The 21,282-nt window shown below is 40.4% G+C and overlaps 1 protein-coding gene across 2 annotated transcripts in view; it reads left to right on the top strand.

Annotated features, from left to right (window-relative positions):
* LOC131064020 (probable low-specificity L-threonine aldolase 2) overlaps positions 1–21,282 on the top strand; it is a 109,666-nt gene that overhangs the window by 13,926 nt on the left and 74,458 nt on the right. The window lies entirely within an intron of this gene.

Raw genomic sequence — 21,282 nt, 5'->3', positions numbered from 1 at the left:
TAAATTATAAGTGATAAAAAATTAGCATTTACACTTTCTATTTAAATTAAAATTAAAAAAATAAGAACATTTAGGGTTTGCAGCTAAAGAATTAAGGAAAAAATAAAAATAGCTAAGGTTTGATTATTTGATAGCTAGGTATTTTTTTTCCATTAACCTAAAATGAAAAAAAAAATAAAAAATGTACAACAATAGAAATTTGAAAATAAAAAAAAAAGCAAAAAGTATTAACTTACCTCTTCAAATTTTCTCCAAAAATGAAGAAATGCAGCTCCAAATCAGTTATGGCCTCCTCCAAATCCTTACTAAGCTCCTCTAAATATGTCAATGCAAGCTACTAACCTACCCAAAAGATCTCCAATCAATATTTTGTCTTCAATCAATCTACTGGTTTTCCTTTTTAATGGCATACTATTTTTCAAAGGGTTGGTTTTTCTTCTCCTTGTGCTTCGAAACAATAAGAATGACTTTTCCGGATAGAAACAACAAATAAGTGCTTTACTTTTGACTTAGAGCATTTTTTAATTTTGTTTGTGACTTATAACTTTGACCATGTAGCAGATTCCTAGGCTTGAAACGTAACAAGTCTACCAAGTCTACCAAGACTCTTTCAAACTCAACCAAACTCGGTAAGTCCGAGTCTAGAGTCCCAAATATTTTGCAGAGGTGACTCGCCTCTAGACTTGTCAAGTCTAGCCATGTCTAGAAAAGTCTTGTAACATTGATATACAACACTCTCCTTTCACCTTCACTAGTTCAGTGATAACTTGGTGAGAGTATCAAGGGTATTCTCAAATTTCTTTTGTTTTGTCTCTAATTTCTCTATTTCAAATTTCTTTGTCCATTCCACTATTTTGGTCTTCAATCATTTGTTGACTACAACGCATGTGATCTACGACTAACATTAGATCCTAGCTTGATTCTCGCTTCTCAAAGAATCTAACATGGTATAGAAAAGACTTTTCTAGTATAGCCTATTATATTTATTTTTTATTTTTTGGAGATTTGAAAATTGAGACTAATAGATAGCTAAAATTTTCTTCAAAAACCTAGTATGCTTTTCTCTTGCATCCTCAAATGATTTAGAGAATTAGAACAATTTAAAGGAAAAATAAACATTTGTATACTCTAGTTTGAATATTTGTGGTCTTGTGAGATCTGGGTGATTGCAGTTTTTTTATAATTCTAGAGGTGTTTTCAGCCGTTCCATAACATCTAAAAGACTTGAGAAAGTCAATATTGTCTTTTGTTTAACCAAAATCAGAGATTGGAGGATACAATAACAAATAGCAGTTGAAATTTGAAATCTTTTGTTCCCAAGGTCGAAAATCTATCTAGGTATCTATTAAATCTTGCATGCATTAAATCTATTTTGCAAAAACTAAGTCATAAGTAAGATGTTTTTGTCAAAAGAGTCAATCCTATGACATTTATTGATGACGTTTCCAAATACACTTGGGTTTACTTTCTTAAACAGAAGTCTAAGGTCTTTGAGCATTTTCAAGATTTCAAAGCTTTTGCAGAGAAATAATCTGGGAATTTCATCAAGATTCTGTAAATAGATAATGGGGGTGAAAATGTTAATAATCAATTTGAACAATGCTTCAAAAGGGATCAGCATGTAGCCCATAGTTCCATATAGTCCTCAACATAATGGTGTTGTAGAATGCAAAAATAGTTCCTTGAAGGAGATGGAAAATTGTATGATTCACTCCAAATCTTTGGCACCTTGGTACTAGGTATAGGCCATTAATTGTGTGTCACATCCAAAATTGAGTTCCTCACAAAGCTCTGAAAGGGGTAACCTCATTTCAATCTTGGATAGGTTGAAAACCCATAGTTAAGCACTTTAGAGTGTTTGGTTCTCTTGCATGGGCCCACATTCTAGCAAAGAAACATAGGGTTACGGATCTGCAGAGAAAGACTTGCATATTTATAGGCTTCTACTCCCACCGCTCATGAGTTGTTCATTGAGAGAAGTGTTCATTTAGAGGAGATCCATTTCTATTCTTCTCCCACCACTTCTCTATCTACCATCATGTTGGAGACATTGCATCATGATGACAATTTTTCAAAGGATTTTAATCCTCCTAATCTCGATGAGGAATCTTCTTCCTCCACTTTAGATGGCAATAGTGATGATGAGGATTTACATTCCTCTCCTAGTCATCATTTAGAGGTTGATGGTTATCCCCCAAATTCTCTTGCCACAACACCTCTATGGGCTCATCAAACATTTGAGTCAATAGGTGATTGGGTTGGTTATCCATCAGATACTAGAAGAACAAGGTCAAAATTTCAGCAAGCTCCACATCTTTTTGTTGCATCAAATTTTGATCCACAATCATTTCAATAAGCTTCAAGTATGCCCGAGTGGGATGCTACAATGCAAGAAGAATTCATTTCCTTAGAGAAGAATCACACATGGGATTTAGCCCTTCTTCCTAATAGAAGGAAACTTGTTTGATGCAAGTGGATCTATCAGACAAAATTCGCAATAGATGGGTTTGTTGACAAGCATAAGTCTCACTTGGCCGCAAAAGGATTCTCCCCAGTTCCTGAGATTGAATACTCTAAGACTTTTGCAGTAGTTTTTAACACGAATTCCATTTGACTTGTCCTTTCTATAGTTCCAGACCATCATTGGAAGTTCATAGATGAATGTGAAGAGTGGCTTTCTTCATGGCGACCTTCAGGAGGAAATCTACTTGGAGCAGCCATAGGGGTTTTCTCAAAGTTCTTCACTTGTGTGTCATCTTCAAAAGTATTTCTATGGTAAAAAACAAGCTCCTTGGACTTGGCATGCCAAGATGGACTCCTCCTAAAAATTGGGTTCACTCGATGCCATTCTGATTTGAGCATTTACATTTTACAACAAGATGACATTCTCACATTTTTGGTTTCCTTTGTTGATGACTTGTCACAAAGAGTCACTCATCCAACATCAAGGCAGTGAAAACTGCTCTATATGATAGATTTATGATGTCAGACTTGGGTCTTTTGCATTACTTCTTAGGGATTGAGATCACTTAGTCATCTTCAGGTATCTTGCTCGGACAACCCAAGTATGCACTTGTGATGCTCTCTAGATTTTTCATGGTTGACTATAAGCATGCACAACTCCTTGTCAAGGGTCAAACTTGAGGCTGTGTTCTTCACCTTTGGTTGATGGCACTTTACACTGGCAATTTGTCGGGAGTCTCATCTACTTGTTTCATACAAGACCCGACATTTCATATGTTGTGGGCATGGTCTCTCAATTCATGCAGTAGCCACATGAGTTGCATTAGAAACTAGCTAAGTGGATCTTCCACTATATTTAGGGTACTCACAATTATGGGATTCAGCATGTAGCGAGTATGGATGTTGACTTGGTGGACACAGAGATTCAAATTGTGCAGGTGATTCTTAGGATCACAAGTCTAATTTCAGTATTGCTTCTCACTTGATTCTAGTCCAATTTGTTGGTCTAGCAAAAAATAGCTTGCGATTGCTCTTTCATCGATAGATGCTAAGTATCAAGGGATAGTTAATGCTGCTACTTTAGAAAATTCTCACTATGTTCGGTATTCCATTAAAAAAGCCTACAATCATATGTTGTGATAATTAGAGTGCCACTCAAATCTCAAGGAATCTAGTTCGTCATTAGAGGACAAAACACATTAAGATTCATATCCACTAGATTTGGGAGCTGATTTAGGAAGGTATCATTGATCTCAAGTATTGTTCTACATCAGAGAAAAATATGGACATCTTAACCAAACCTTTCATAGAAATAAATTTTGAACCATCATTTGTGATCTTTGCTAACGGTGTATAATTCAGGATGGTCTTCTTAGTCCAAATTTTCTCTCTACTCTGGGTGGGATGGTCTATTTAGGGGGGTCTATTCCTCTTATGGGGGGATTCTTCTATAATGTTCCCTGACTGTATGGTAGTGTAATGGAAAGGGCGTACAGTGTGAAGTAGAGGGAGTTGCCGTATGGTGAAGAGGTCGTACGATGGTGTGAGGATGGAGTGGTCGTACGGTGGAGTGGGATGGAGTGGCCGTACGGTGAAGAGGCCATACGGTGGTGTGGGGATGGAGTAGTCATCTGGTGGTGTGAGGAAGGAATGGTTGTACGGTGAAGCCGTATTGTGGACTTCCACGTGTGGTAGGAGGGAGGGGTCTGCCGTGTGGTACGGTGGTTCAATGGACTACCTTCAGTTTCAAGGGTTGATCTTCTGCGTGCATATCAAGTATTGAACTCTGAGTAATAGGAATTCTTTAACATGCATGTATACCAGATATGAAGCTAGAAGTAAAATTTGATTCAACAATGATGAGGTTCCAGATTTGCCAGATCCGGAACAAGTACACAAAGCAAAATAGGGTTAGGGATGAATCCCATTGAAACTATGGATACCAAGTAGGGAGGGTCTTTCACCTCCGAAATGGCGGATAACAAAACTCCAATAGGAATTCGCACAACAGAGAAATATACCAAATTCGCCTACCAACACAAATGACAAACTCGACCATAAATATGGGCTTCGGGAAATTTCCCGAAGGGTTACAAACAGGCCAACACGACCAAACCAAGAGTTGACTAATCTAATTAAATAAAGGGCCCGAAAGATTTTTTATTAAATTTGGGGCCTTACAATAAAGTATTTAAATTTATTATTTAATTATATCGTGGACATCACAGTCCTCCTGAGCCAAAAATTGCTTGCCCTCAAGCAATTGTAGACTTGGATGCTCCAGAATTTGCTTGCCTTCCCAGGTGGCATCCTCAATGGGTAGATTCTTCTAGTGAACAAGGAACTCCTTGACTGTGTGTGATCTCAGCCTCTTTTCTCTGACATCGATGATCTTCGTCGGTTGCAGAATTAGTTTTCCTTCTTTGTCGATGGGTGGCAGATCTTTCGACATTGTGACGCACTGCCCGACGGCCTTCTTGAGACATGAAACGTGAAAAGCATTGTGAATCCAACTCCCCTCAGGAAGCTCCAACTCGTAGGCAACTTCGCCCACCCTCCGGACCACCCTGTAGGGTCCATAGAAACATGCCTTCAACTTCTCCTTACCACTTGTCTTCAAGGAGGATTGTCTGTACGATTGAAGTCAGAGGTATACCAAATCGCCCACCTCAAAATTTCACTCAACCCGGTGTCGGTCAGCATACATCTTTTGCTGGTTTTGAGCCCTCTGTAGGTTATCTTTGAGAGATGTCAGGATGTCCAAACTCTCCTGAAGCCAATCTTTGGCCCTTGGTGCACGACTGTCTCCCAATGCCAGATCAACAAATGAAGAAGGTTCATAACCATACAATGCTTTGAAGGGTGGCATGCTTATCGACATGTGATAGGTGGTGTTGTAATAGTGTTCACCCAAATGTAGCTAGCGAACTGTTGATGTGTGTTTTATGCACAAAACATTTCAGAATAAAATAACAAGGTAATTTACCCTCTCTTGAACAAAATCACCTCAGATGCTAAGAATGAGATCAACTAAAATGACTCCAAGGTTTCTACATGTCAGGTCTTGACGAGTGGGTAACTCAATGGTCAATGTGAATTGCTATGTTAACTTGGGGACTTATGCAAATGTTTGGATTATCATGAATGATGTGGAATAGGTGTGCTGACAACTTAAGATTTATCAATATGGCTTTGGATTTACTTCTTACTAAAAAATGGGCAAAAGGAATAGGGTTCAAGAAATCTATTCTAAGCCTAGGAATGTAGGAAATGATGAATAGATCTAGTGGAACCAAACTAGGCAAGGTCTCACAAACAGGTATTGACACAAGCTTAGTGCAATCGTCTAAGGTATACTTAAAGATTTTCAGGCTATCACCATCAAACGTTGACACCATCCAAGTTGATGCTTGTCAAGGGATGCGTAATAGTTGAAGTTAAGCTTACTTAAATTCCAGTTTACAACACAAGGCACACTTACCAGCGGCAAGAGGCTAGTGGTATGGATTAAGGATTCCACACAAATGAATTCAACAAATCTTCCACTCAAACTAACATACATGAAAATAAATTCTAAACTAAAATTCTAATCTAACTTGGAGGAATTGAGAACCATGAATGCAAATACAACACTTGAAGAGAAAAATCACCAACAATTGAACAATGATTATGATTCAAATAGCTGCAACATATACCAACAATTCTACAAAAACTCTGTCTTACAAATGAGAGACAAAGAGGCATATATATAGTCTCTTACAAAATGGATGGCCAAGATCGATCTAAGATCAACGGCCAAGATCATGCCAACAAAACCCTAGAATTGCCCTAATTAGGGTTTACATAAAAAATGGTGCCACCAACATATAGCCCAATGAAAAGATACCTAGTCATCAAATAGGGAATCTTCTAGAAGATTCCTCCCTGCATCTCTCTCTCTCCTAGCATACTCCAAGAATCTAGCCAATACTGAATCTAATTCCTCCATGGAAATGCTAGGCAAAGTATCCTGTTGTAAATCAATCATGTCTAGTGAATCTGAGCAAGCATCCAAAGTGTTCTCCCATTCTGGCATGAGCTTTTGTGAACTATGAACATGAATCAACAAAGAGACCAAGTCGTCTATCTGACTCTCCTTCAAAGAGTCCAACTGGCAAAAATACATAGATTTCATCTTGTCTCTTAATTCGGTTAAGTGTAAACCACTAGCATCACTAACATCAACACCCAATAATTCCTCAATCAAGGCAAGGATCTTCATCTGAATGTACTGAATCAATCCTTCCGTCTCCATACGAATCGACTGGGCGTTCTCATAAGTTGATTTCTTCATGGCTAATGAACAATACCAGCCATGGAAATCGTATATGTCTCCACTGTGCACAACGTTCTTGCTGACCAAGGTGGAATTAGGAATCTTCTTCAAATCCTAGAGGCGTGGAATAGTCTTCTCTTGAATAGGTCGGAATTCTTCCCAAACTCCCTCCAAATACTGGATTCTGAATGCGAGCCTTGTTGTCCTATCATATCCATGGACAAACTGAGTAAGGAAATCATCTACCTGCTTTCTTGTATTCTCAATCCACTTTTCCACCTCCGAGAGTGTACCTCTTGCTGCCTCATAGTGTGAATGCATTCCATGGTCAATTGCAATAGGGGAAATAAGGGTGGGATTTTCACGCCTTAACCCTGCAATATACTCTCTAAGTCTGATATTCTTTTCTCTGTACCTTTCTTTTTCCGCAATCTCTCTGTCTAACCTTGCATCGATTGCCTTGAGGTTTTCACCAACCTCCTGAAATTCTTGCTTCCTAGATGTACGACCAAGGGCAACTGAAGTGATTTGGAAATCCATAGTAGTAGCAATGTCCGCTGTCACGCCTACAATAGGAACAACAATCTGTGCAATCCACATTCTTCTCTCATCTCTAGCTATATGGGACAAAATCTCCGCTCTCTTGGGCTCTTTCTCCTTAGATTCCTAGCTAGGTAGTCATCAATGTCGTCAATAGGCTGTACCTCTATCATTTGTTTACTTTTCTCCATACTTCTCATCAGCCATTCAAGAATAGCGGCCATCTCCATGCCATCATCGAGACATATTTCTCGATCAAGTCCTCTCAATGCCCAGATAACATCATCATTATCATTAGGATTATTCCTGGTCCAATCATATACCTCATTTCCCAAACTAATTTCCAAAAGGACAGTAGGGGATCTTGACTGATCATCATTCTCATTCGGAGGTGCAGATGTTGTTGTGGCATGGAACTCCTAAATATTCTCTGGTAGTATCACTGTGTTGGAACACTACTGGGTCTCCTTGTTCTGTTCTATTACTTCAATCACTTCGATTGATGAGACAATGAGAGGGGGTGAAGGAATGATAGGTGGAAGAATGATAGTTTTTTGTTTCTTCTTCACCTCCTCAATCTTCTTCCCTCTGGCCTTGACTTCTCCTAGCATGTTCTTCCTTCTCTTGGGAGCTTGACTCTCTTCGTCTGCATGACTCCTGACATCACTGACAGTCCTCTGAACATCCTCAGAAGTAGACTCTTCCAGCTTCATCATTTCATAGATGAAGGGAACACCCATATCAACTAACTTATTCATCTGTATATCTACCCATGCACGGGAGAAATTCAAGACCTCTCTCATCAATATATTCAGGTCAATCTCTTTTGACTCTGACCAATTTGGCAATAGGATTGCCTTCTTCATTTCACTCTCATACTGTGGATGTGTATGATCTCTGTTATCTAACACCTGATTAGGAATGAGGAAAAGTCTACACTTCCTCATGAAATCCACTGACATTCTGGACCACATTCTTCTCTTCACTGCTTGCTCGTCCATCAGGTTAGTCCAATAATCTTCTATGTCAACTTTGTGGATGAACTTCTCTCCCCTGATCCTTCCGACCTTCTTGTCTGGATCAAATCTTTCTATTTTCTTGTATGTAGCAAATCGATAGAATGCAAGCTCCTCACTCGCAGTGCTAGCGGCTATGGCAAACTGGAAAACCTCTGAAGTCTTCCCAACTGAAATAGGCAATGTCATACCTGTCCTGTGCTTCTCTCTCTGAATGACATCTAACTCTAGAAGTTGTCTCACCACTTCCAACAAGATCATTCTGTCAGTTGGAAACCTAGGAAGTCTATAGGGTTTAGATTGAAACCCATGAATCCTAAGGCATGTGAAAGTGGGAAACTGTATATACCACGAACCATATTTCTCTATTAACTCTGTTGCCTCCTTGGACAATCTTCTGTGGATTCCGCCTTGCAGCATCTGTGTGATGTACATAGTGAATGCATCATTCACTCTCTTATAGTCTTCGATTCTATACATGCTCAGTTGGGGGTAGCATTCATGACTCTTGAATTGTCCTTGCCCATTCCCGACTTCACCTTTGCATATTAATCCTCTGTATGAAACAAACCGTGCAAGCAAGTATACCAGGTAAGAAGTCATGGCAAATGACTTGGACTGCTCTACATTCCTCAGCTGAAAGTATAGATTTTCACTTATAATCTTAGACCAATTTACTAATGTTCCTCTAAGACAATCTTGGATGAAGTAGAACACCCATCCATCGAATATTACTCCCTGCAGAATCCCCATCACTCTGTTGAGTAGGAATATCAAATCACTATACTCCTCCTTGAAGTCTACGCACATGAGTGTCTTGTGAGCCTTGGAATGATGAGACCTAGGCTCAATCATCCACTCTTTGTTAATCAAATTCTTGCATACACCCATCTTCTTCGTGTATCTTTCTTCAAATTCATCCTTGGTCACATCCTTCATGTTTGTTCCGTGTGGAATTCCGAACACCTCTGCAATAGCATCCTCAACAAGGTAGGCAATGACAACACCCTTAGGAGTCTTGATCATTCGCGTGAGTGGATCATAACATCGTGCACACTCCAGGATAATCTCATTGCACTGTATGGACTGTGGAAATCCAGTGACATGGAAAATACCACTCTTCATAATGTTCGCATATGTTGGGGAAGGAACTTGATCTCCGACTCCGAACATCCGCTGCTGCATCTGGTCGAAGTCTAGGAAATGCATGTCTATATCAGTGATCTCCTTCCATCTCGATGAAATCTTGAGTTCTAGATAGAATCCAATCTCCAACATCTTCAATAGTTCTTTCCTTTCCTTATATCCAGACTTCGACATCGCACTTGTACGAAGATTGAGGTTAGACTTAGGAAAATAATTAATGCTCTTAATAAAATTCCTGACTTTCTAAAGATTTTAGCTAATTAGAGCATGGAGTCAGGAAAATAATCCATACACTTGGTAAATTTTGACAATTAGATTCAAAGTGTGACAATGCTAGGGCATGGAAACCCTCTAAAAAATTCACTAATACCTCCTTATGCTTAGAAAATATGCAAGCTAAAATGCAAAGGAGTATAACGGATCAATGATGACTAAGGAAAGGTGTGAAAGGTTGTGTTTTCACACAAAGTATGTCTGAAGACACCTTCCGCAGTCAACAATGGAGGTCAACAAATTTGAAGACAACTTGAAAATCAGACTTTTAAAACATATTGTAATTTTAAAAAATGTGCATAAACTCGATAAAAATCAATTTTAATGATGAAAACAATCATATTTAGGAATGTAAATTTGGCTGGTAAAAGATAAATTTCTGAGGACAAGTTTGAAAATTGATTACTTCAGACTTACCAGCACCTTGCAAAGTAGTTTAAAAAAGGAAAATAGCTAAGGAATCAGCTCCAAGCAAAATCGCCAAAGTGGTTAGGTGGCGGGAAATGAAAATTTCTGAGGACAACCACCTAACAATGGAGTTTTTAGACCTGCAACAGCGATAAGATGATATGAAAATGCACATAAAACTCCACAAAACACCTACAAATGCAAATCGCCTAAGTTGGAATTGGTTGGGCAAAGAAAATTGAAGTCTGAAAATTAATGGGCAGCCATTAATGGAGGTCAAATCTGAAGCAAACCTTAGATCTGAAGCGAATCAACAAGCTGGGAATGATGGAAGCCACCAAGCATGCATGGAAATCCACCAAAATGTGGCACAAATCACTCTCCAAACAAAATCGAAATTTTCCGAACTATGGTGCCAAACTAAAATTCTGAAAATATCATCAATGGCAGCCCGGATCTGCAACAATGGAGGTCTAGAACAACAAGCAAAAAAATGGAGGAGAAAATCGCCCAAGTCTCCAAACACATGATCGCCACCCTTCACCAAAAATCGCCAAACTTGGAAAATCAAAAATCTGGAAATGGTCTTCAATGGCAGCAAGGGGAATGGATCAGCAAGTTGGAAAAAATCCTCAACCCAACACTTCACTTCAAAACTTTGCTAAAATTTGCCCAACTTGGAGAAAAATCGGCCCAACTTGGAGAAAAATCGCCTATAATGGAGACACTTGGCAGATTTAAATAATAAAATAATGCTAAGGCTCCTCTCTTATACTTGCTTTTACCTCTCACTTTCACCACACAAGCAATGTGGGATAAAACACTTGCTTAAATACTTGTCTGGTAAAAACTAACTTGCTTCTAGGTTTAAATATTAAGTGTTTATTGCAAGCTATTTAATTTTGCTTTTAAAATCTTAAATAATCATTAATCATTATTTAAAAGCAATTAAAAATAGGGCTCATTTATTAAATATTGCAATTTAAGTCCAAATTAAGCCTCTAGGGGAAAATCGACTTGGGTTGGGATTGAAAAATCCCTTTAAAAATCATTAAAGTGTCAAAAATTTCCCCATAAGGGAAAATCAACCTTAGCTTGGATAAAAATCCATGCTCAAATTCATCAAAATGCACACAAAAACACCCCAGGGGAAAATCGATGGCAGCCTGGATTGAAAATCCACACTCCAAACTCACTTTACTTGCAAAAATCACTCCTTGGTGGAAAATCAACCCCAGTCTGGATGAAAATCCGGACTCAAAACTCATCAGAATACTCTCAGTGGAAAATCGACTTGGGTCTGGACTGAGAGTCTGCACAAAAATCCACACTAACTTGTCACCAAACATCCTGGTGGAAAATCGACCCAGGCATGGAATCATCCTTAATGTTGTCCGCACTCTTGGTGGAAAATCGATGGCAGTCTGGAAAAATCCTGACACAGCGAAATTTTAGCACTTCTAGGGGAAAGTCGATCCAGGTATGGATAAATAGTGGTGGAAAATCATAGCCAGTATGGATTTCAGGGGAAACCCATGTGTAGTTTTGATTTTGAGTGGGGGAAAAGGGTGGGTGGTCTGGAATGTGAGGGGAAAAGCACCTCTAGCATGGAATTTGACCCTCTAACCCTTGGAATATGGATTTCCCTTAGGAATTTATCATTTTAACCACTCAAAATCACTTAAAAACTTCAAAATTAGACTGGACTTAGGAAAATTTTCCAAAAATATGAGCAAAACGCTAGGAAATTATTGGAATAAAGTGCAAAATCAATTTAAATAATACCTTAGGAGCGAGAAAACAACTCCAAAAGGTCTGGGAATACCTTGGCACTTTAAAATCACTGATGCGCGTGTTTAAAAACACGTTAACACTCAAAAGGTCAACACTTAGACAAAATTTAGGATCATTAAAATATCAACATTCGCAACTTGATCCTATAACCTCAAAAACCCTAGACGGCACTAGGCATGATCAAAACTCTGAGACTCGGGCATGGGAAACGCAAAATTGCCCACTAAGCAACCAAAACCCTAACCTAACAACGTAGAAAGCAAGAAAAGAGGGGGTCCCCGTTATCAATGGGGCGATGTGTGAAAAGGTAACAACAAGAACCCAAGCCTTCTGTTGAGCTGAGACGTAGTTCTTGAGATAACCCTTCGGCCATTTGTTCACAATCTTGGTATGTCCATCTGCCTGCAGATGGTAGCTCGTGCTAGGTGTTGTGACCATTTCACACATCGTCCCATCGCAAATGGGGGCCCTCTCTTTTTGCTTGTCTTTCGTTCGTTTTCGCTTTCGTTTTTAGGATTTTGTTAGTCAGTTAGTCGTCTGGATTTAGGGTCAAGCCTTAGGGTTTTAAATTTTGTCTTTTCAGGCCAGAATCCAGTCGTTTTTGAGAGCTTTTGAGCTTCCTTTTCTAGGATGCAAATTTTGAATGTAATGAATTCGTCAAAATGGTCTAATTTTCGATTGGAATGTTGATGCAGAGCTTAAATTTGTCTAAGTATTGAAAGTGAAATGTGAATTTTTTGTCTGATTGAATATTTTGACCAAATTTTGACCTTTTTGATTTTGATCCTGGGCATTGGAATTGATTTGTTTTCGCCTTGTGAAGTGATAAAATGTGAAAAATCATGTTATTTTGGCCTGTAGGAGCAAAATCGCTCCTGTCCCTCAGTGAAGGACGGGAGTTCATTTTCAAATATCTCACTACTCCTGCAGAGTCCGGACAAATTTCGAGTTGGAAGTGATGGAGAACGGCGATATCTTTCCATTGAATATAAATTGAAGATTTTCATGAGCACAGAAATGCCTCCAGGAGAAAAATCGCTCCTGTCCCTCAGTGAAGGACCGGAGCTATAAATCGAATTTCGCCTTGTCCTTGCGAGATTTCGATGACTTAATAATTTGAAAGGGTCCAAAGGAAGATGCTTTACCAAATGAATATAATTTGAGATGCAAAAATGAAGGAGAATGACCTAGAATGACCAAATCGCTCCTGTCCCTCTCCAAGGGACCAGGGCGAGGTACCTTGTAGCTCTCGTCCCTCTCCTAGGAACCAGAGCGATTTCCTTCATTAGGCAAGATCCGAGCTAAAATCAAGGCAAGTTTACGTACAAAGGCAAGGGAAAACATGAGATGAACGCGTTGAATACAAATTGAAGATTTTTTAGACGTCCACAAGAGTGCTAAGACCCAGTTCGCTCCTGTCCCTCAGGAAGGGACCAGAGCGATTTTTGGTATAAATGATTTTCTGGCCAAGTTGCAGACAATGTCAAGGCATGGACGAATGGAGTAGAGCATGACGAGTCCGTTGAATATAAACTTGGAACCTGACAAAGTGAAATAAGAGCCACAAGAGGTAGTTCGCTCCTGTCCCTCTCCAAAGGACCAGGGCGATACAATGGTGATGTTGCTTCCTGTGCAAATTCAAGGTCGTTCCTCCAAAGTTCAAGATCGATCCAAGTCAAGACAAGGTGGCGAAGGACATTTCAAGGCGTCTTCATCAAGCACAAGCGCTTAAAGGTTATCACAATGAGGAGATTTGCACACTAAGACCTAGATCGCTCCTGTCCCTCAGGAAGGGACCAGAGCGATGTCAAGTATATTGGCCATTTCATGCAAGTTTTACGTAAGGTCAAGATTTTGCAACGTCTTAGAAGGTCCATGGAATGATAAAAAGATGATACACAAGGGTTGTGAACGTAAAATGATCATCATTTTGAGCATGGAGACCATATCGCTCCTGTCCCTCTCCAAGGGACCAGGGCGATTTGCTTTGGATCCTTCGTTTTGCTTTAAGTTCAAGCTAAGTCAAGACGTCATAAGGTAATGCATGGTCTAAGGCATCGTTTGAAGATAACATACAAGAGTTTTGAACGTCCAAATATTGCTAATCAAGGTAAAAGCTCATATCGCTCCTGTCCTTTGGACAAGGACCAGGGCGATCCTATCAAAAGCGCTCATATTCCTCCAAAATCGAAACAAGGCGAGGTTAAGCGAGGCAAGGGACGATGTTTGAAGGACATCACAACGAAGATCAAGGTTTAAAGTTGCCAAGGTCAAGGAGAAAACTTGGATCGCTCCTGTCCCTCTCCAAGGGACAAGGGCGATGATCCCTTTAATACGACCAAACACTTCATGCGAGCAAATGGAATAAGCGCAAAAGGCACGAGCAAAGGATGTTATTCGCCAACAATGAAAGATCGAGGAGCAAAGATGCAAATCAAACGTGGAAATTTGAAGATCGCTCCTGTCCTTTGGACAAGGACCAGGGCGATGAACATCCAAAAGGGACCCATGAACGCACACAAGGCAATCAAATTCGAAGGAACATCAAAATGATCAATGTTGAACACGGAGACGAAGGAGTTGAACGTAGAAAATGCAAAAATCAAGACAAAATAATGAATCGCTCCTGTCCCTCTCCAAGGGACCAGAGCGATGAGGTACGCCCCCTTTGTTTTCATAGTTTTGGCGCCAAATAAACAATTCAAATTTCCTTAAATGCTAAGTTCGATAAAATTGAAAATCTAATTTAATTAGCATTTAATATGGCGTTGATCTTTTATTAATTATTTTTGCCTTTATTAAAATCGAAATTTGCAAATAAAAAAACGTAAGGCATTAATAATTAATTAATTAATTAATAAAAATCGAATTTGAAGCGCTACAAAGGGAGGTCGGCCTTGTCATTTTAATTTAAAAATCATTTTAAAAGGTGGTTTTATCTCCAAGTCGGCCTAAGGGATAAATGGATACAAGCGCTATATATGGAGGGTGAGAGATATCATTTTCACATAATCATTTTTGCCCTCTACATGCGAATTAAGGAAAAGCGAAGATAGTGCGAAGTGTTTCATGTGTGTGGTGCGAATTTAAACCAAAGGTGGCGCTAAGTCTATTAAAGGGTGGTGCGATATTTGAAGACTTCATTGGAGCGAATTTGCCAAAGATTGGAGACCACGACAAAGGTGCGAGACTTGGAAGATTTGTTTGTACGAACTTGAGGATCCATTTGAGCGAACTTGCTAAGGACTTGAAGATCACGTTGAGATCCAAAGGTGGCTAAATTGATTTTTTGAGGAGATAATATTGAAGATCATTTATACTTCAATTTTGCCTAGGCGATCTTTTCCTTTTTGCATTCTAGAGTTAGCTCTCTATTGAGGTATGGCGATTTAATTTTTATTGTTTCATTCATTCATCGTCATATTTCAAATTTTGAAGTTTTGAATTTTGAATCTCTTAGCTCAATCGTTGTTTTTTAGGAAATGATAACTCTAGAGACTTGTCATGACGTTTCCTAAAAAACTCTCTCTCTAATCTACGTTATTCATTGCAAAATCGAGTTCTTATAATGAAATGTTGTGTAGGTATGGCGACCCCGAAGGCGGGAGCATCCACCAGCCGCTCAGCTCTCATGAAAGAAGATCAGAAGACCGAAGAAGTGGAGACCAAGATCGTGTCAAAGTGGAGCAACATTGGAGATACCAACTTGGGGAACTTTAGCACGAAGAAGTTCCGAGAGGTCCCTTACATCGGCAAGCCATCACCTGTCGCCCGGAGAATAATAGAGAGTGGCATCATCAAGGCGGCCGGTTTTCCTCCAGCTATTCAGTGCCACGAGTTGATGATCGAGTGTGCCCGTCACTACAATCCACAGTCCAGGACAATTGTGTCCAATGAGGGAAACACTTTGGCGTACCTTTCAGAGGAAGCCATAAGTGAAGCCTTCCATCTTCCAGAGCACAGGGACATGATATACAAGAGCATTGAAGGAGCCAGATCAGTGTACGATGATGATCCAGATGCTTGCCTAAGCATAATCAATAAGAACTGGCTACTTAAGAGTCGTCCCCGTCTAAGCAAGGTACCGAACACACCGCACAGGATTGATTTCCAGGAGGAGTACAGAGATTTGATTACCATGCTCAACAGAGTTACAGGAGCACCTCATGCCTTCTATTTTGAGAAGTGGATGTTCTACTTCATCCAGGTGATTGTTCAAGGAAAGGGTACAATACATTGGGCTAGGATAATTAGCCATTGCTTAGACGTACAGTTGAGGAGACTCAGGGCTACTAAGTCCTTCTACATGAGTTCATACGTCATCTATGCCTTAATCAGGAGCGTTGAGTACGCAGGACTACCTCACAGAGGAGTGATTGGAGGATGTCGAAGATCACTCATCAGGCTATCCAAATTCTTGAGATAATCCACAGATTGATGGTAACAGTAGCTGCATTTGCCCATACCAAGGACGTTACCATCCCTGTCTTGAAAGTTATAAGACACACATCCAGAAGAATTTTAGCGCAGGAGAGGATCTTAGAAGGTGATTCTCACAGTTTGTTTCAGTGGTCAACCTTACTCCATATAAAGAGTGTTCTCTTCGAGGACATCAGTGTTAGATGTGGCCAAGTTGAGGAGGTGATCAATCCGATCCAGGACAGAGTATTTGAGGTACTTCGTACCATTCTTGGCAGAAGGATCGAGGTCGAGACAGATGTGGATATGCAAGAATTTGAGGATAGAATCAAGATCATCTTTCGCAAGGACGCAGATGTTACAGATGAACAGTATGATCAGATGTATGCCACCATGCTCCTGATTGATAGAACGAAGGAACTTGAACCTACTTGGGACGCAGCTCTTCTGGATGCATTCGATCAGGTCATCCACTTAGAAGAGAGTATTAAGAATCTTCCCGAGATTCCAAACACAGAAATCGAAGGAATCGTGACAAAATTCATTGCATATGCTAAGAAAGAGAATTGGAAAGGGAATAAGATTCTAGATGAAAGGTTGTTACAGATGACATGACATCTTATTTCTCATTGGTTGATACCTCCTAGGTTTTTGTGTCGAATTTAATATTTGGCTATGTATTTAATATTGTTCAGTAAAAAGGAGGTCATTTGTAACAAACCTATCAATCAGGAGCATGGTGGCATACATCTGATCATACTGTTCATCTGTAACATCTGCGTCCTTGCGAAAGATGATCTTGATTCTATCCTCAAATTCTTGCATATCCACATCTGTCTCGACCTCGATCCTTCTGCCAAGAATGGTACGAAGTACCTCAAATACTCTGTCCTGGATCGGATTGATCACCTCCTCAACTTGGGAAATAGTTGAGATTAGAGTTAGAAGCAATTTTATTTTTGTAGCAAGGTTGAGTCTTGAAGAGAGAAATTCAAGCAATTGTTGTACATGATGACTTGGAAATCAATAAAATATTGAAGTTATGGTGTTTTGTTGCAAATTTCTTGAGTTATCTTCATGGTTGTTTGATGTACTTGAATCATGCTCAATCGAAGTAGATTGTTAATTTGAAAGACTAAGTGTGAGATTTGATATTTGGTAGGATTCGCAATCCAAACCACTAGCTTCTTGCTGATTGTAGGAACGCCTTGCGTGGTCGACTGGAGAACACTTTGAGTCCTTAATCTTCAATTATCATTGTGTCTTGGATATGTACCTTCATAGTAGTGTCCTTGGTCTTTGATGCATTGAACATCATTATATTACCTTAGAAGATCGCACTAATTTCAATTGAGTTGTTATCTTATGGCAAAATTGAAGTTGGTTGAGTCTTGCCAAATCTCGTCCATGCTAAGTCATTCATAGGGTTAGGCTAGATTAGACCTCTTAAACCCTATCCTTTTGCTTTTTTTTTTTTTTTTGAAAGTTCCTTTTAGTATAGTAAAATCTTCGAGCTTTGAATACGTAAGACCCCTTGGAGGAAACAGCAAATCCAATCATACCACTAAAAAAGCTTGTCCACACGTGGAGACCCCACTAAAAGAACCTTGGAGTCTACCTAACTGATCCTTTTTGCAGATCTTCAGCAGTTAGAGACTATTTTCTCAAGAGAGGATAAGATGCCTATTGGTATTTTATTCTATGTATGATTGTGTATAAAATACACGTCAACACTAGGCGACCACTCGATTCCTGCCAACCGAAATAACTCCATCCAGAAGGTACTCAGAAAATGGCTATCCCTGTCACTGACTATGTTTCACGGTAGACCATGTAAGTGGAATACCTCACGGAAGAACAACTTGGCCACTTGAATTGCTTGGTATCCTATGGGGATGCCAAAAAATGGGCATACTTGGTCAGGTGGTCTACTACGACGAAAATGCAATCCTTTCCTTGCACTCTGGGGAGCCCAGTAATGAAATCCATCGAGATGCTATCCCATTTCTGGTCAGGGATTGGCAGTGGTTGCAGCAGTCCGACTGGTAAGGTGTGCTCAGATTTGTTCTACTGACAGGTGGAGCATTCCCGCACATACTGTAGGATGTCGTTCTTAAGTCCCTTCTAGGAAAACCTTTCTCGGATCTGTCTGTAGGTTTTCAAGTATCCCAGGTGTTCGGCCAAGGGAGAATCGTGCATTTCCTTCAGAATCTTTTCCTTCATCTTGGACTTGGGTACCAGATAAATTCTATCCTTGTAGTAAATGATGTCGTCAACCACCTTGTATCGGTCATCCTGCACTTGACCATCCATCAGTTCGCAGGCAAAAGTATTCTTGGAATATTCAACCAATAGATGTTCCTTCCAATCCGCCAAAATCTGTGATAGAGAACATATGGCGGGCCTTCTTGACAGGGCATCGGCTACCACGTTATTCTTGCCCTTCACATACTCAATGTCGAAATCAAATGCTTGGAATTTGCTCACCCACTTTTGTTGTCGTTTGTTTAGATCCCTCTGCTCCAAGAAATATCGCAAGCTGTTGTGGTTTGTCCATATGACAAACTTTGCCCCGACGAGGTACTGCCGAAACTTCGTCAGTGCGTGCATGATGGCGAGCATCTCCTTGTCATAGATGGAGTACAACCGCTCCGCTCCCGAGAGCTTCCGACTCTTGAATGCAATGGGATGATGGTCTTGCATCAACGCCGCTCAAATGCCTTCTCCTGAGGCATCACACTCCAAGATGAAAGGGCGATTGAAGTCTGGTAGTGCTAAAACTGGACACGTACTCATAACTTATTTTAATTTGTCGAAGGTGTGTTGTGCCTGCGCATTCCAATGGAATGATCCTTTCTTTGTTAGATCTGTCAGTGGTGCACCAAGTTGTGAAAATCCTTTCACAAACCTTCTATAATAACTGCACAATCCAAAAAATCTAGGCAGCTCCAAGAGAGTCTTGGGTGGAGGCCAATCCAAAATTGCTTGAATCTTCTCCTGGTGAACTTGTACCCCCCGGGCACTGATGACGTGACCCAAGTATAGGACCTCAGTCATTCCAAACTCACATTTGGACCTTTTGGCATACAATGATTGCGATTTCATAATCCACAATACTTCATCCAAATGTCCAAGATGTTCCTCCTAGGTCTTGTTGTAGATGAATATGCCATCGAAGAATACCAGTAGGAACTTATGCAGTTGTTTGTTGAAGATGTGGTTCATGCAGGACTAAAAAGTGGCCGGAGCATTGGTTAATCCAAATAGCATGACCAAGAACTCATAATGTCCGTAATGGCAACGAAAGGCTGTCTTTTCCACATCTTGCTCCCTCATACGGATCTGATGGTAGCCGAAGCGGAGATCAATTTTGGAGAAATAGACTGTGCCATGTAGTTCGTCCAGCAGCTCATCGATCTTGGGAGTGGGGTATCTATTCTTGATGTCTTCTTATTTAGTGCACGATAGTCAACACACATTCTGAGAGTTCCGTCCTTCTTCTTCACCAGTACCACCGAGAACGCAAAGGGGCTAGAGCTGGGCCGAATCCATCCTTTATCGAGGAGTTCCTGGATCGTTTTCTCTATCTCTTCTTTGAACTTCTTTGGGTGGCGATAGGGTGTAGTGATAACAGGTTTTGCTCCTTCCTCCAACTCGATGGTGTGCTCAAACCCTCGGTGTGGGGGTATACTAGGTGGAATATCAGTGAAGACCAAACTATGCTTATCCAAAACCGCCTGAAGTTCCTCATCCTGGTAGTAAGTTGGTTCCCCTTTCATAGGTTTTGTCGAGATCAAGCAATGTGCTACCTAGACTACTTCATCATGTTTGAAGATGGCTTCCATCCATTTGGTGGAAATCTCCCTCAGGCTGCCATTCGACATTCCTCTGAGAACCACCTTCCTGCCATCCACCTCGAATGAGAACTCCATCCTTTTGAAGCTCTGCGTGTATTGGTCAAGGGTCTCCATCCATTGAATGCCCAATATGACATCCGTGTCATCCAGATCTACTACAAAGAAATCATCAGTCACCCTGTAATTTCCCATGGTGATGCTCAGTTGTGGAACCGGGTGAGTGCATGATAGGAGATTGCCTCCTACCACCTTGACATCGAACCCTTCATGCTCCTTTGTACACAAACCCCTTCAGGTGACGAGTGATGAGTTTATGAAGTTGAGCGAGGCTCCACTGTCCAGCATAGCAAGAACTTGTTGCCCTTGAAGTGTACCACGTACCCTAAATACACTACACCTTGGGGTACTCGCCAGTGTGACAATAACGCCTCCCCTCCATACCAATGTGGAGATTCTCTCCCGCAAGCTGGTTTCTTTGGTAGATTCTTCCCCTGGTGGTTCACTTTCCTCATGCTCTTCTTCTCCATTGGATATCACCTCAATATAGTGAATCTTTCCTTTGCCCAAACATTGGTGTCCTAGTTCCCATGGCTCCTTGTAGGTGAAACAAAGCTTCTTCCTTTTGAGTTCCTGTTTTGTGGCTTCATCGAGCAATGACCTCTTCGGAAAGGGTTTATTATCCTTCTCCTTTGGAATGAAAGGTGGTTTGGTATGTGCAAAATTTATGGAATAGGAAGATGTTGCCATGTTATGGGCCTTTTTGATTGCTTCCGTGAGCGTGCTGGGGTTGAACCCTTTCACCCAACCTTTTAGTGGTTCCATTAATCCGTCCATGAAGAAGACTACCAAACTCCGCTCTGAGATGTCTATTACCAACACGGATAGCCTCTGGAACTCTGTGATGTAACTGTCCACAGGTCCCGACTGTTTTAGTTGTGCTAGCTCCTTGAAATTGAGTTCTGAATCCTTCCTGTCAAATCAATCTATGAGCCTCTCCGTGAAGTCAGCATAGGAAGTTATCTGGTCATGGCCGAGAGTGACCATTCCATGA

Source organism: Cryptomeria japonica, chromosome 11 (assembly GCF_030272615.1).
Source record: "Cryptomeria japonica chromosome 11, Sugi_1.0, whole genome shotgun sequence".
In the NCBI taxonomy this organism is placed as follows: Eukaryota; Viridiplantae; Streptophyta; class Pinopsida; order Cupressales; family Cupressaceae; genus Cryptomeria; species Cryptomeria japonica.
Note: the sequence above shows the minus strand (reverse complement) of the source record. Positions and strands in the feature narration are given on the sequence as shown.